Consider the following 17,662-nt stretch of genomic DNA (forward strand, 5'->3'; position numbering starts at 1 on the left):
GAGAAAACAATGAAAAAGAAAAAGAAGAGAAAAGAAAAAAGAAAAGAAAAGAAAAAACAATGAAAAAGAAAAAGAAGAGAAAAGAAAAAAGAAAAGAAAAGAAAAGAAGAAGAGAAAAGAAAAAGAAAAGAAAAGAGAAGGAAAAGAAAAGAAAAAAAAGAAAAGAAAAGTGGAAGAAAAGGAAAGATCGCAACAACGAAGTAATTCTATGACCTGAACTACGTTTGACTTGATCCCGAAAGGGTACGTAGGCAGCCTCCCTCTGAGGTTCAGTCACGCCGAAATAAAAGTCCAAAGTCCCCAAGGAAGAAACTGGGGCAGAAGTTGTGGTTGTTGTGGGAAATCTGATTTCGAAAGTTGTAATTTTGAACCCATTTGAATTGTTTTGAGCCTTTGATACCCTTTCTGTCTAACCCTGTCCAAAAGCCTGGATTACGGTCCAAAGAAAGACCTTCTGATCAGTCTTCGAGAAATGCCAAGTCGAGTAAGTAGAGGTGATTCATATGAGGGATAATACTCTGGTTCAAACAGGAAAAAGGAAAAATGGGAGAGTCTTATCGATAAATGCCCTCACGGGTACCCCAAGGCAATGAAAGATGAGAGAAATAAAAAATGAGAGAGTCTTATTGGTGAAAACCATCACGGGCACCATAAGGCGACGGTGAGACGAGAGAAAATTCAAAAGGAGAGAGGCTTGATGGTGAAAACCCTACGGGCACCACAAGTCGACTAAGGATGGCGAATCAGATCGGGCAAGCGGAGCATTGAAGCCCAGTTTCACGGCAAAAAGGTACAACAAGAGCTGAACATCAGATTTGCTAAACAGAGTAGGCTGCAGGTGCATGTCAGGGTCGCTAGAGGCGGTATCCACATCTGATGGTTTGCTACTCTGTAGGTTTCTTGTTAGGAATCGTCTCTTTCCATTATCCTTTACTCTATTTCTCCCACCTTGTTTTACTCCCTCTTCCTGAGTCGGTTGTTCAAAACAAGTGAAAAATGACTTTAAAATCTGCCACCAGCTTTCCAATTGAACAAAACAGGATCTGGCCAGCATATCCAATCGTCATAAGTCAGGAAAAATAGCAGACACATTGAGTTGGCCACAATCAACATACTTTGGGATTCGTGTGAAATACAAGGGCGTGGTACTATCAATTCAGGAACAAAGCAACAGATGAAGGATTGGGGTGAACAGATCAAAGGTATTTCCTGTGATAGGATTGACAAACGGTGGTAAACCAGTGACGAACAAAATCTTCCAAGCAGAAATCAAAGTTATCATGGCAAATGAGGGAGCCGTAGACCTCAAGGACAGGACCGGTGGCTTAGAAAGAACAACATACGCAATGAGGGGGTGACAAGTGTCGTGCTTTGGGGTTCATGTGAGATACAAAGGTTGGCAAATATCAGTTCAGGAGCAAAGCAACAAGTAGAGGGTATTGGGCCTAAACGAGAAGAGGTGTTTTCCGGGTCAAGGCTTACAAAGGAAGTGGTCAGTCGAGGAATGGGCAAGGTCGTCGAATGGAAATCAAAATGAAGGAGCAACAGACCTCAAGGCCGAAGCCAGTGGTTAAGTCAAGAAAGAACAGCGTATACATAGAGTGGGGGTAATGGACGTGCTTTGGGATTCATGCGAGACACAAAGGTTGGGTAGATGCCAGTTCATGAGCAATGCAACAGATAGAGGGTGTTAGGTCTGAATGGAGAAGAGGTATTTTGAATGGTAAAGATGACAGAGAAAAGTGGTTAGTCACCAAACAAGCAAGGTCTTCAAATGGAATCAGCAATCATGGGAAGAAAAGGAGCAATCACCCTCAAAGTCAAGGCTACAAACCAGCCACCGCCGTTTTAAAATTGACAAAATGTTCTTTGCTTGAAACAGGGGCGGAAAAATTCATTTTTTTTCGGAGGAGCTCTCCGCAAGGAAAAGCAAGCACCAAAACAGCCACCAAACTGGGGCAGAAAATTTTCTTTGTTTGTTTATTTTGTTGCAGTCAGGAGCCCACCTGGAGAACAAGGGAATACTTTCCAAGTTCGGCAATCAGGCGCCCACCTGGAGAACAAGGGAATACTTTTCAAGCTTCAGCAGTTAGGCGCCCACCTGGAGAACAAGGGAAGTGCAATTCAAATCTTAGCTTTTAATTTTTAATATTTTATAACATGCTGTACCGAGTCACCAAACTGGGGCAGAAAATTTTCTTTGTTTGTTTGTTTTGTTGCAGTCAGGAGCCCACCTGGAGAACAAGGGAATGCTTTTCAAGTTCAGCAATCAGGAGCCCACCTGGAGAACGAGGGAGTACTTTTCAAGCTTCAGCAATCAGGAGCCCACCTGGAGAACAAGGGAATACTTTTCAAGTTTCAGCGGTCAGGAGCCCACCTGGAGAACAAGGGAAGTGCAATTCAATTTTAGCTTTTAATATTTTATATTTGATAACATACTGTACCCAGTCACCAAACTGGGACAGAAAATTTTCTTTGTTTGTTTTGCAGCAGTCAGGATCCCACCTGGAGAACAAGGGAATACTCTTCAAGCTTCGGCAATCAGGAGCCTACCTGGAGAACAGAGGCACACATTTCAAGTTTCAGCAGTTTGTTTTTGTCTATTTTTGTTGAAGCCAGGAGCCCGCCTGGAGAACAGAGGCACACATTTCAAGTTTCAGCAGTCAGGAGCCCGCCTGGAGAACAGAGGCATACATTTCAAGTTTCAGCAGTCAGGAGCCCGCCTGGAGAACAGAGGAGCCCGCCTGGAAAACAGAGGCACACATTTCAAGTTTCAACAATCAGGAGCCCGCCTGAAGAACAGAGGAATACCGTTCAATTCAGCAATCAGGAACCCGCCTGGAGAGCAGGGAATACATTCGAGTTCAGCGGTCAAGCATCACCCAGAGAAAGGAAAACATCTCAAAGTGTAGTCAGCAGTCAGGCAGCCACCTGGAGAAAAGGCAAAACATCTCAGATCACAATTCAAGGCAGCAATAAAAGGATGTCGCCGGGGAGAATACAATACAACAAGGCAACAAGAAATACAAGATCAAGATATAGATAGCATCTTTTGTAATTCATAGCTCATAGCTTAGTCTAGTTTCTTTTTATTTTTGACACGGTGTAATAAGGGGGTTCAGTATGCAGTAGAAGCAGCAGCAGCAACAGCGAAACCACAACTTCATGGTAGTCCCAGCTACCAGACCTTCCCGAACTACACTGACCTGATTCCTTTTTAGCCAAGGATATGTAGGCAGCCTCAGAAGCAGGGTGCGGTCAAATCTTTCGAAAATGCTTCCCACGGAGTATTCAAACGGGCAAAAATCGCTCGTATCCGCTCACTTATCTTTGCACGAAAACTCTTCGTGTTTCCGAGCAAAGAGGGGCAGCTGTGAGCACGTGATTTTTGCCCTACATGAATTAATCCCATAATTTCAAAACAAAAATATTTTCTTTTTATTATTTGCAATTTTGTGGATTTTCGTGGCATTTTCTGTTAATTGTTTGCATTTGTCTGCGCATGTTTATTTTATTTAATTCATGAAAAATACAAAAAATATTTGGCATCTGCATTTAGGGTCTTAATGTTACAGTTTTAGGATTAATTAGAAATTAATTGTTTCATAAAATGGAGAATCAAAAATATATGTTTAAGTTGCATTTTTAATTTTGACTTTGATTTTGAGTAGTGCTTCTTTTAAATTTATTTTGTGTTGATTATTATATGTGTTTAGTTAGTTTCTTAGGGTTAATTGAGTTTTAGGAATTAATTTAGATGTATTTTTAAATTTTAAATAAAAAGAATTAGGATAAAAGAAAAAAAAAGAAAGAGAAAAAGAAAAAGAGCAAATCTGTTGGGCTGTCCAGTTCCAATCCCCAAGCCCAAAGGAAATTCCCTTAAGCCCACCCCAAATCACCATCTCCCAGCCCAAACCCACTCCTTAACCCGGTCCAGCCCCCTTACCGCCAAAACGACACCGTTTCGTCGTTAGCAGATCTGAGCCGTCGAGGTTGGACGATCCAACGGCTCAGAAGTCGGGTGTCACTAATATTTAATTGTCTGAACGCCCTCCCTACCCCCCCTCTCATCGTCTCCACACCCTAGAGAACCCCTCTCCGTGAACCACCGGCCGAAAATCGCCTCCGCCGGCGGTCGGCCACCAAATACCACCAAATTTACACCATGAGTTCCTCTCACCCTCCCCATTCCAACCCCCCAATCTACTTCCCTCGAATCCCAGTCGATTCCCTCGAATAGCCAAAACCCTAGGCGCCGCCTCCAAACCTCCTCAAAACGACCCCCCACACTCCCCTCACTTCACTCTCCCCAAACCCCTAATTATTTTCTTTCAAATCCTTCCCCACCTCCTCAAATTTTGAATCTAAGAGGGCAGAACCCTAGAAATTCAAGGTGTCGATTTCTGCTCCAATTTCTTGAATCCAAGAGTCGATTTGAGGCCCAAAATAATGCTTCCGTTTGTTCTTGGCAAAAAACAAACGCCTAGCATCATTTTGGGACTCGAATCAAAGTCCAGTAGCTGTCCAAGTTCTACATCAGTGAGTACTCTTTTCTTTCTTTTATTATTCGTATTCTTTGTTTTAAAATTAGTCTCCTGTTAATTCGTTCATCTTTGCAGTATCTTAGTTCTATAATTTTATTTTTTCGATTAGTTTAGTTTGATAGTTTAATTAATCTTTCCGCCTATTCTTGGATTACCATTACTTGCCAGGGTTTGATTTTCTCTTTTCATATTGTTTTGGTTTTGGTTTTGTGCATTTCTTCAGTTTTTGTTAGTTTTAAATCTAGAGTTCAGTGGTTAATTTAGATTCAAGAGTTTTGTTTGAATTTGGTTTTAGCTGATTGATTTTCAGAAGTGCTGATTTAACCATGGATTTTGGATTGATTTGGGGATTTTAGTGATTGGTGATTTGGGCTACGGATTAATTTGAAGCATGGGCTATTATGCGGCATGAGATTTGGTATAGCGGTAAGGAGCTGCTTGAATGAAGAGAATACTACTAACTTGAATTGGAAGGATGATGCACACATNACAGTTTTCAAGAAACTTCTAGTGAGGGGTCTTAGGGAAATTTCAGACTTATAGTTATTAAACTTGGGTAACAAGTCATAAAATCAGGGACCTAAGTGAAAAACTAAAAATCTGAAGCTTACCCTTTTTGGTTGCCTATAAAGGTACCATTTTCTTGCCTTACAGGGGAAGGAAAAAAAGGACAAAAAAATACAGAGAAATTGGAGGCGGCTGGTTCTTTTTCAATCACTGTTCCATTGAGATTTGATTTGAACTTTGGAGTCTTTTTGAATAGCTGAAGCAAATCTTCCAATTTACATAGATTTAAAATGTTTGGGGTTGATATTTTTTGAAAATTCCTGGGTCGAGTTGTGGTGGGATCCCTGTTTTATTGGCATCATTCTTCTGGGAATTCAGCTGCTTGAACCTGGGATTGTGTTGGTGCTGTTACTGCTACATTCGTCACCCTTTCCTTTGTTTTTTTTATCCAGTATCCTTCTTTGCTCAATGAACAATGACTGAGTGTTGACTATGTAAATCAATGGTTTTGATGGAGTACAAGCTGTAGTTGTCTCAATTTTCTTCTATTTTACTGTTTCATATAGTATTAAATGCTTAGTTTCGATATTAAACAGCATTATTAGAAGGTGTACAAGCAAGGTTTTGTAGATGTATTCATGACAAATGAACCATGGAATCCAACTATTCAGCTTTATATTTGGATTTCTTGTTCCGGGTCACAGATTGTGTTTTCGTTGCTGTTAATGATCAGTAGATTTATTTTTCCTTTGTGAGTCGCTGTTGGATGCTATAAGTATTGTTAGATTTTTGTAAGTCTGTCTGGTTCGTGGACCTTGAAGGCTGGGTACGCTTTTAGCTCGATTGGGATGAACATTTGAAGTCATTAGGACTGTTACATGTAGACCTGTGAATTAAAGTTGATGGCAAGCAAGTAATTGCGGACTATTAATACGTCAGTAATGCCTATTTTCTCTGAAGGTTTATCAATTAGGAAAGTGATTCAAATGGGAACAAAACAAGAGTAGTATTAATTGAGCATAATTTGAATGTTTTTGTGCTAGTTTCAGTAGTATATTTTAGATGAGTGTTGAATTGGATGTGCATTGATGTTGATCATAGTATTGGTATGGGAAGCAAAAGACATGTGCCTTGTGCTATGATGCAGGGTCGAAGTGGCCATATCGTGAGCCAATTTTTAGACCAGCATTGATCCGTAAATCGAGAGGCCTACGTCTGTGGGCCATCAGGCTCTTTGTTGGGCCTGACTTTGATTCAACGCTTTGAGGACCTATTCATTTAACAGAACACAATCCTTGGTCCAACAATATAAGGATCCTTGACCATTAATTTTCAATCATTCGCAGTTTGATTCCCTTCAATTAATTTGTCGTTCTTTGTGTTAATATATGAGGCGAGCCATAACTAGATAATAATAGCCTATGGCCCTCGTGTTAGTTTAGATATAGAAAAATTGATTAATATTCGTAGCAAGCCTCTAGGGCCGTTTAAAAATACGATTGTGGTTGCGTAACATGACCATAATTCTAAAATTAATTCGAAGTATGCGTTCTCGCAACTTCGATCAAACTTTTCTTAATAATAAAATGGGTTACGGGCTATTAACTAATGTTAGTTTACATAGTTTGAGGGGCGCCATCCTTCATTAAATCGCATATGGCCCTCGTATTAATTTCATAACCTAGATGTAAAAATGACTAAATATTTCGTAGAATATCCTTTAGGGCCATTTTAAAATACTAGTGTGATTGTGTATACGTCCGCGTAACACAATTACGCTTCTAAAAACAAAACCGGAGTATGCGTTCGCGCAACTTTGGCCCAAATTTTCTTAATAATAATAAAGCGTCATTAATTGTGGACACGTTCGCGTGACATGATTTTTGACGCGCCAAACAGGCGGTTATACGTACACGTAACCCGTCTCAAGATAATTTTCTTAATTAAAAGCGGTAAAAGAAACATAAGCACATAGGTTCTAAAATCAGTAATTAAACAATTTTAGTGAGCCAAGTATTATCAAAGCGACCGTGCTAGAACCACGGAACTCGAGAGTGCCTAACACCTTCTCCCGGGTTAACAGAATTCCTTACCCGGATTTCTGGTTCGCAGACCATAAACAGAGTCAAACCTTTTCCTCGATTCGGAATTTTAACCGGTGACTTGGGACACCATAGATCTCCCAAGTGGAGACTCTGAATTTTTTTTAAAATGAATCCCGTTTCGATTGTCACTTCAAGTTGGAAATAACTCCCTTATTATACCCCTCCCGGGGATTGTATTAAGAAAAAGGAGGTGTGACGGTAAGAATTAAATACGTCCCGGCAAGAGAATCAGCTATAACCAAACTTGTACCAACAATTAACTTCACAAATGAAACCTCAACTGGAGCCAATGCTCTACGATAAACAAATACCACGAAGATAATCATAATTCTTGTCCCACGGTTGCTAACCATCAAGTTAAGCATGATCAATATATAGTAAAATCACAACAAATCTGAATATAAGACTCACGGGCATGCTTGACACCAACGTATAGATACTCGTCACCTCACCTATACGTCGTACTTGACACCAACACATAGCAATTAAGACACAACACCTATTCCCTCAAGTTAAGGTTAGGCCAAACACTTACCTCGAACTTCCACGGCCAACACAAGTCTCAAACACCGCTTTTCCTTTAGAATTCGCCTCAAAGTTACTTGTATCTAGCCCAAATTAATTTAACAACATCAATAAATGCTAAAGAATTCATACCCAATGCTTAATTATAGGTTTTCTATCATCTTCCCAAAAAGTCAAAAATTGACCCCGGGCCCGCTTGGTCAAAACTCGAGGTTCGGACCAAAACCCGATCACCCATTCACCCACGAGCCCAAATATGCAATTAGTTTCGAAATCCGACCCCAAAACGAGGTCTAAATCCTAATTATTCAAAAATAACCCTAACTCTACCCAAATTCCCAATTTCTACCATGAAATTCTTGATTTTTGATTAAAAAGTGATGAAAAACATTGGGTAATTGAAAGAGCAAAGTTTAGAATTGATTACCAACACTTTAGGGATGAATTTGGGTGAAGAAAATCGCCTCTAGGCCTTGGTAGTTCGAAAATATGATAAAAATGAGTTCTGCCCGTTTTTGGTTCTGTTTTAAAAGACTGGGCTGGCCTTCATCGTGTTCGCGATGGGCCTGTCTCGTTCGCGATGGGCCTGTAGCGTTCGCGATGGGTCAGGACCAAATGGCCTTCGCGTTCGTGTTGGGTGGCCCGCGTTAGCAGAGCTTTAGCTCCTCAGGCCTTCGCGTTCGCGGTCAAAGGGTCGCATTCGCGTAGAGCAAATTGAACTCCCTCCACCAGGCCCACTAACCCTATGCGTTCGCGTGAGACTGAATGCGATCGCGAAGGGTAACCTCCCCCCCCCCCCCCCCCAAAGCTTTGCGTTCCCGTCCTGAGCTCCACGTTCGCGAAGAACAAACTGACACCTGAGGAAATTTGCCTTACGCGTTCGCGAGTGAAGCCACGCAAACGCGAAGAACAAAATCACTGTGCACCTGAACAGCAAAACCTGCAACTTTTTCTAAGTGTAAAAACATCCCGAAACCTATCCGAAACTCACCTGAGCCCTCGGGGCACGAAACCAAACATGCATACTAACTCAAAAATATCATATGGACTTACTCGTACGATCAAATCGCCAAGTTAACACTTTTAACAACGAATTTAGCATCAAAATCAAAGAAAATTCTCAAACAACCGAGGGTCCGATTCACGTCATATCAAGTCCGTTTCTTACCAAATTTTACAGGCTCAACTTAAATACCATATAAGACCTGTACCGGGCTCCAGAACCAAAATACGGGCCCGATACCATCAAATTCAAACACATTTAAATTTCCAAAAACTCTTATAATTTCAGTTAAACAATTTTCTTCAAAAATTCATTTCTCGAGCTTGGGACCTCGGAATTCAATTCCGGACATAGACCCAAGTCCCATATTTTTCTACGGACCCTCCGAGATCGTCAAATCACGGGTTCGGGTCCGTTTACCCAAAATATTGACCGAAGTCAACTTAAATTCAATTTTAAAGGCTAAATTAGCATTTTCAAATTTTCACATAAAAGCGTTCCGGTTATACGTCCGGACCGCACACGCAAATCGAGGTGAGATAAAAGGAAGCTTTTAAGGCCTCGGAACACAGAATTAACTTGTAAATCAAGTGATGACCTTTTGGGTCATCACATGCGAGCACCCATGACTTTAAAATTATGGATTCCTTATTGCTCTAAGGTCAATTATTTTGATTGCACGATAACCTACATTATGTAAGAAGAAAAATATCAACTATATTACATCAACTATTTTGAATAAGACATTGCATAAATTCAAACAAATTTGTACAATTTTCGCACATCAAACATGTATAGAAAAAGTAAAAAGGTCCATACAAGAGAAATAGTAAAGACAAACGTGATGAACCCCATAAGATCATCATATCAGTAAGGTCAAAAGCGAGTTCCATTCTTAGCTTCAAGGATTTTAAAGAGAAGAAGTAATCTAAAAGTTAATCTGTCTTCAAATATCGGTTCAGCAATATTGGGTCTTTATTATCTTCCTCCATCGTCAAGATCCCTATACAATTAGAAAGCAAATATAACATTACCAGTATATTTTCCTCACAAAAAAGAAGACCACACCTAAGAAAGGAAAATTCCCTTTATTTACGTTTTCTTGTTGTTTTATAGAAAAGTCCTATTATGACCCAAAATCAAATACGTTTAGTTCTTCAGCAGCGGAATTTATGGTCGACATATCAGTAGTTTAAATTGAAAGCAAATTTCATCCTTGGGTAATTACAATTATATCTATTTTTAACTTTCTTCGTAGAATAAAATTTTAAGGGCATAAACGTCAATCAACGTTTTTGGAATATTTTAGTCGTTCAACATTATCGTAAAATATTCGTGCTTTTATAATAATATAGATAGATAGATAGATAGATAGATAGATATAATATAGATTACAAAAATAAAAAAAGAGACTACTTTGAGTCAGACTATGTACTTTTAAAATAAAAACTTAGGTTGGGATTAATCTACATAACAAAAAAAAATTAATAAACAAAGTTTATTTGGATTCATAATTCTATATATCAGGAAAATTAATATGGAAGGTACACCGTAAGAGGTGAAAATGGAGAACTTTTAGAACTAAAAGGAATTGAAAATTAATGTCCTAAATATTAGAAAATAATTAAATGATTATTTCTATATATTAGGAAATTAATTCAATGACTATTTCTAAATATTAGAAAAATAATTAAACGACTATTTTATCTTGTGTGAACTCTATTTTTTGAAGGGTAAAAAAAGCGAATGACATTTCGCTAAAAGCCTTCGTGCTTTTAATATAATATATATATATATATATATATATATATATATATATATATATATATATATATATATATATATATATATATATATATATATATATATATAGTATATATAGATTATATAATATAATGATGATATATACACGAACGTGAAACTTTTGTCTATCTTCTCCTCTTTGCCAATGTGAACCCAAAATGTGAAATTTAGAATACATTTTATCTTCTACTATATCCTTTTTATTGCTTTACATTTGCATTTTACCAACTTGACTCTCAAATATTATAACTAATTTTTCTCTATCTTTTTTTTTATCTTTTTTTTTTTGTCAATGCTCTTCTTATGAAAATAAATTTATGTGCACTAAGAGTTTTGTAGTTATTTTTATGGCGAATTTGTAAAAGAATTGAATTGAATTCTTTAACTAATTAGTTCATTCAAAAGACTTCCTTTTTAAAATAAAATTCAATTATTTATTCTTAACATTGGAAGAAATATTTTTTCTTGAATCATATTATTAATATTATCTCATCCTATGTTTTTAAGGTGTAACTATAACTATATTTTTATCCAATAGAATTTTATGTTCAAAGGATTGAAAAAATTGATCTGACATTAAGAATTTTGAATGTTTTAAAATCCTGTAATATTAAAAATATAATCAAATTACAATATTTTTTAATGTAAAATCTAGCAGGTAAAAAAAAGGACCAACATGTCATTATAGTAAATTCTAAAGTTATATTATTTTTAACCACTTTATTAGAATGAAAATATTCAAACCCCTCGATATGTTTAAGTAAATTACCAAAATAAAAAAAGAGACTACTTTGAGTCAGACTATATACGTTTGAAAACAAACTTAGGTTGGGATTAATCTATATAACAAAAAAAAAAAAAATTAAGAAACAAAGTTTTATTTGGATTCAAAACTCTATATATTAGGAAAAATAATATGGAAGGTACACCGTAAGAGTTGAAAATGGAGAACTTTTAGAACTAAAAAGAATTGAAAAATTCATGTCCTAAATATTAGGAAAATAATTAAATAATTATTTCTATATATTAGGAAATTAATTCAATGACAATTCTTAAATATTTGAAAAATAATTAAATGATTATTTTATGTTGTGTGAACCCTATTTTTTGAAGGATAAAAAAGGCGATGCAGTTATCCACAAAGGTTTTGCAATCGCTGTTATTGGAGTGGTGTAATGGCCATTCCCATACTTTGAATATGCACCTCCCTTGACATTTACCATTTGCAGGGTAAAAGGTTATGTCACGACCTAGAATTCACTAAGGATCGTGATGGCGCCGGATGCCGGTGTCAGGTAAGCCAACCAAAATACTCAATTAGATTCTTGTTTTAATAATTTTGAAAACTATGAGTTTCCTTCAATTTTAATAGAAAAAGGTAATCATTTCATATTAAATATAAATGTTAAGAACTTATTACAAGATGCCCCATAATCTTTCCAGAACCCGATGTCACAAATGCATGAGCATTTACTAGGGAATGAAATAAAATACACTAACTGTCCGGAATACAAAGTGGACAGAGATGAAAATACAGTACAATACTATGAAGAAGACTCTGCTGGCTGCGGGTCATCTCGATAAATGCAGCTCACCTAAGTCTTCGTATCAACCATGCCGCTATGCCACTAAGCCACTAGCCACACATGAACATGTGCAACAAAAATGCACAGCAAGTGTAGTGTGAGTACGAAAACAACGTGTACCCAGTAAGTATCCCGTCTAATCTCGAAGAAGTAGAGACGAGAGGTCGAATTCGACACTTACTAGTGGTCCAATAATAATATACCAATAATATAGTAAATCGTGGATTTTCTTGAAGATGACTATAACTCAATAGCATGAAGCACGTAAGCAATTCTTTCATTAATAGGAGACTTCCAAATTCATTTTTCATCATTTATACATTTATCTCAAGTCAGGAGAGCAAATATCAACATCTATAAATCCCAAGGAAAGCAATACAAGCATGCGCAAATCGTGGACGTACGGCCCGATCTAACAATATTTAAACTGTGCACTGCCAGAGGGTCAAATGGCGCGAACCATAGATGCATCTATTACCCCGCTCGCGAATCATACATGCGACGCGGTCAATATATAAATAAATAATCACCCTGCCAACGAATCATACATGCGACACAGGTACACATAGAAACACATATTCAAACAGTCCATCAAGACCTTCATCAAGGAAACAATTATTCAAGGAGGTGTAAAATTTCCCTTTTCACAAGTCATGAAAATGAAGTTTAACTCTTTTAGATAATCATTTGCCACTTCGATATGATTTAAGCAATTTAAACTATCAATAAGGTTGCATTTATAACAAGTAAGCATGCTTTTGGGTCCTAGACTACCCAGACATAAGCATAATAGTAGCTACGCACGGACTCTCGTCACCTCGTGCGTACGTAGCCCCAACAATTAGCAGCACATACAATTAATTCACCTATGGGGACAATTCCCTTTTACAAGGTTAGAAAGGAGACTCACCTCGCTCCGAAGATTCATAACCGGCCTCCAAGCCCTTCCGACGATTAAAATTGATGCACAACGCCCCAAAACTATCCCCAATAAAATGGGCAAACCAATGAAAATATATTCTAATACTTATAACAATTTAATTTATATAAATTCCTAACTCCGCTCGGAAAGTTGACAAAATTACCTGTAACGACCCGACCGGTCGTTTTGAGCTTTTGCACTTTGATCGCCAGTTCTCAGGCATGACTTGCCCCGTGTTATGTATTATGACTAATGTAGATCGTTGGTTTTGGTTTCAGGAAGATTTGGAATGAATTTGAAAGAACAGTTTTAGTTGAAAGCTTTGAATTTGAAAGGTTTGACCGAGAGTTGACTTATTTGTATATGAGCTCGGATAGGAGTTTTATGATTTGGTTAGCTTCGTTAGATGATTTGTGACTTAGGAGTGTGATCGGAAGTGATTTTGGAGGTCCGGTGTAGAATTAGGCTTGAATTGGGGAAGTTAGTATTTTGGCGAATTCCGGTTGATAGGTGAGATTTTGATCCGAGGATCAGAATGGAATTCCGAGAGTTGCTGTAGCTTCGTTAAGTGATTTGGGATGTGTGTGTAAAGTTTCAGGTCATTCGGACGTCGTTTGGTTGGATTTTTGATCGAATGCGTATTTCGGAAGTTTTAAAAGAACTTAGGCTTGAATTCGACGTAATTTGATGATTTTGGTGTTGTTTGAGGTGTTTTGATAATTGGAACAAGTTTGAATAATGTTGTAGGATGTACTGGTATTTTTGGTTGAGGTCCCGGGGGCCTCGGGGTGATTTTGGATGGCTATCGGGATGAGTTTTGGACTTGTGCAAATTGCAGGCCTGCTGCTTCTGGTATTCCTGCTTCTGCGGAATTGGAACCCGCAGAAGCGGTATCGCATATGCAGCGTGGGAGTCGCGGAAGCGGAAAAGGGCAAGGCTAGGCTGGACCGCAGATGCGGAGTGGGGATCGGATCTGCGGAGTCGCAGATGCGACTTTTAGACCGCAGATGCGGCCTGGGGTGTTAAGTTATTTTCCGTAGAAGCGGAGGGAGGAACTGCAGAAGCGAAAGGATGACCGCAGAAGCGGTAATCACTGGGTAGAATATTTAATTGGTCTTCTTCGCGAATTTTTAAGGGTTTCTCATTTCTAACCTCGGACTTGGAGGATTGTGGGCGATTTTGAGGAGAGATTTCAAGGCGTTTCGATAAGGTATGGATTCTTGGACTTAAAATATGATTTTATGGTGTAAATACATGGATTAGAGCTGAAAACTCAAGTAATTAATGGGCAAAAATGGTGGCTTAGGGCTTGAAACTTAAGAGAACAAAAATTGGGATTTGTGGGGTCATTTGGACTCCGATTTTGGTATTCTTTATATGTATAGACTCGTGGCGAGATAAGGAATCCGTTGATGTAAAATTTTATGGTTTTTCGAGAAGTGGGCCCGGGGCTCGGGTTTTGCAAATTTCGTAATTTTCGATGTTTTTTGATTCTTTTCGATTGGGTTATGTTCCCTTAGCCTATTGTGATGTATTCGTTGTGGTTTTGATCAGACTCGACGCGCGAGGAGGCCGATTGGAGAGGCAAGGGCATAGCGAGCTAGGATTTTGGCCGGCTTGAGGTGAGTAATGATTGCAAATGATATCCTGAGGGTTTGAAACCCCGGATTTGCACATCATAGTGCTATATTGAGGTGACTTGCACGCCGGATAGCGAGCGTAGGGTAGAGCACTGTTGGGGATTGTGACTTAGTCCGTCTCGATTGTTGATTTTACCGCGTATTTGACTGAAACTTATTGGTTATTATCATGATTTGGGCTGATTGCCATATTTGGGCTTCGCGCCAATTATCTGAACCCTTCGGGGATTTTTATCACTAGTTCCTCACTATTTTGATATACTACTTGAACTCAGTCCTGTTGATTATACTGTTTTACAAACTCAGCCGCTTTAATTGAACTTTGAGACTTAAATGATATTTCCACTGTTGTTTGGGCTGAGCACTACTATTTTATTGATGCCCGGGGGGCTTATGATGTTTCCTGGACTGAGTGAGGCCGAGGGCCATATGTGAGTGTTGTGAGGAGGCTTTCAGGCCTCGAGCGTTATATGAGGAGGCTCTCAAGCCTTGAGGGTTATGTGAGGAGGCTTTCTGGCCTTATGTTATATATATATTTATGGATCGGGTTGCACGCCGCAGCAAATACTTATATGGATCGGGCTGCACGCCACAGCAAATATTTATGTGGATCGGGCTGCGCGCCGCAGCAATATTTGCGCTTGGGCTGTAGGAGCCCCTTCGGAGTCTGCACCCCCACAGTGAGCGCGGGTACCCATATGGATCGGGCTGCACGACACAGCGAGATATGGATCGGGCTGCATGCCGCAGCGATATGTGGATCGGGCTGCACACCGCAGCGGTTACTATATGATATTGTTCTGAGAGTGATCTGAGAGAGAGAGAGCCCGAGGGGCTGAGAGTGTTTCTGAGAGTGAGCCCGAGGGGCTGGTACTGCTTTGAGATATTGCCCGAGGGGCGAACTTTTATGTGCTCATCTTGCATATTTACTTGCTTTTTTTACCTATTATACTGCGGTATTTGTGCCCGAGGGGCGGATTTTTCTGTGCTTATCAGCACTAACTGTTTGAAATCGTTTCGTAACTGTTGAAAAGATCTCTTTTTCAAAAGAGATTTAAACTGAGCCAATATATTTCTAAAGATTTCACAGCTTCACTGTTTTCTCAAAGGATTGTACCCTGCTTCTATACAACATGTTGGTTGCTTTACGTGATTTTTTACTGCTCAGTTATTATTTACCTTTATTACTCACTGAGTTGGAGTACTCACTTTACTCCCTGCACCTCGTGTGCAGTTGCATGTATTTGTTCACCCGGTAGCGGGTATTGGCTGTTTGGAGGCAGAGCTGTGGTAGTTTAGCGAGGTGACTGCCAGCGTTCGCAGCACCATTTCTTTTATGTTATTCATTATTCCTGTTTAGTGTATTTCTAGACTTGTAAATGTAATTACATTCTTATAGATGCTCGTGACTTGTGACACCCCGATTAGGGTCGTGTTGGGTTGTATTTTCGCTAATTAATACTATTAAGTCATATTTAAGCTGTTTAATTATGTTTAACTACTTTTGAAAAGACGAGTTGGATTAGTTGGCTGGCCTCGTCTTCACGAGAGGCGCCATCACGACTAGTGCGGGGGTTTGGGTCGTGACATTACCCTCGGGCCCACGTGCCCGAATTCCAAAAAAATTTGAAGATAAAGGTTACCCATAACTTTACGGATTCAAATATATAATTCTCTTTCAATTTCATGCCCAAATTCACGGTTAAAATCCAAAATACACATTCTAGGTATTTCTTCAAAAATCCCAAATTTCTACTAATTTCCTTGACCAAATCCACATACAAACCTTGTATTTAGCTTGTAATGAGTAGGAACAACTTACCTTGACATAGATGACGAAAATCCTCACTTGAAGCTCTCCAAAAATCGACCCCCATGAAAGATTTGAGATAAAAATGAGCCAAAACCCGTTTTAAAATACTTCACTTCAGGTGACCCTTCTATGCGATCGCATTCCTCCGACCGCATTCGCATAAGCCAAATCCCAGCGGTCTACAAAATGCACTATGCGATCGCACACTCTTCCTCGCGATCGCATAAGCCAAAAATCCAGCAGCCCCTAAAATGCACTATGCGATCGCACTTCTCTACATGCGTTCCCATAAGCCAAAACAGCAGCCTCCAAATTTTGCACTATGCGATCGCACTCCTCTCCATGCGATCGCATAGAGTAAAAATCTGCTGCACTAACACCAGAAAACCAGCAATCATCCACAAGGCTAAAAATGCCCGTTGAGCATCCGAAACACACCCGAGACCCCCGGGACCTCAACCAAACCTACCAACCAGTCCTAATACCTCATTCAAACTTAGTCGAGCCTCGAAATCACATCAAATAACATCGAAATCACGAATCACAACTCGATTCAAGCTTAATGAACTTAGAAACTTCAAACTTCTACATTCGATGCCGAAACCTATCAAATCACGTCCGATTGACCTCAAATTTTGCACACAAGTCACATTCAACATTACGGACCTACCACAGCTTCCGGAATCAGAATCCGACCTCGATATCAAAATTTTCACTTCCGGTCGAACTTCTTAAAAACTTCAAATTTCTATCTTTAGCCAAATGACTCCAAAATGACCCACGGACCTCCGAATTCACTTCTGATCGCGCTTCCAACACCAAAATCACCATACGGAGCTATTCCGAGACTCAGAATCCCAAACAGACATTGATAACACTGAAATGCACTTCAACCCAAACTTGTGAAATTCTTCCAAAAATTCTAACTTCCACAATAGGTGCCGAAATGTTCCCAGGTCTTCTAAAACCCGATCCGGACATACGTCCAAGTCCGAAATCATCATATGAACCTGCTGGAACCTTCGAATCCCAATTCCGAGGTCATTCACTCAAAAATCCAATCTTAGTTAATTCTTTCAACTTAAAGCTTTCGAAATGAGAATTCTCTTTCCAAATCAACTCCGAAATTCCCGAAATTCAATTCCGACCATGCGTACAAGTCATAATACCTGAAGTGAAGCTGCTCATGGCCTCAAACTGCTGAAGGACGCACT

This window comes from Nicotiana attenuata, unplaced genomic scaffold (assembly GCF_001879085.1).
Source record: "Nicotiana attenuata strain UT unplaced genomic scaffold, NIATTr2, whole genome shotgun sequence".
NCBI lineage: Eukaryota > Viridiplantae > Streptophyta > Magnoliopsida > Solanales > Solanaceae > Nicotiana > Nicotiana attenuata.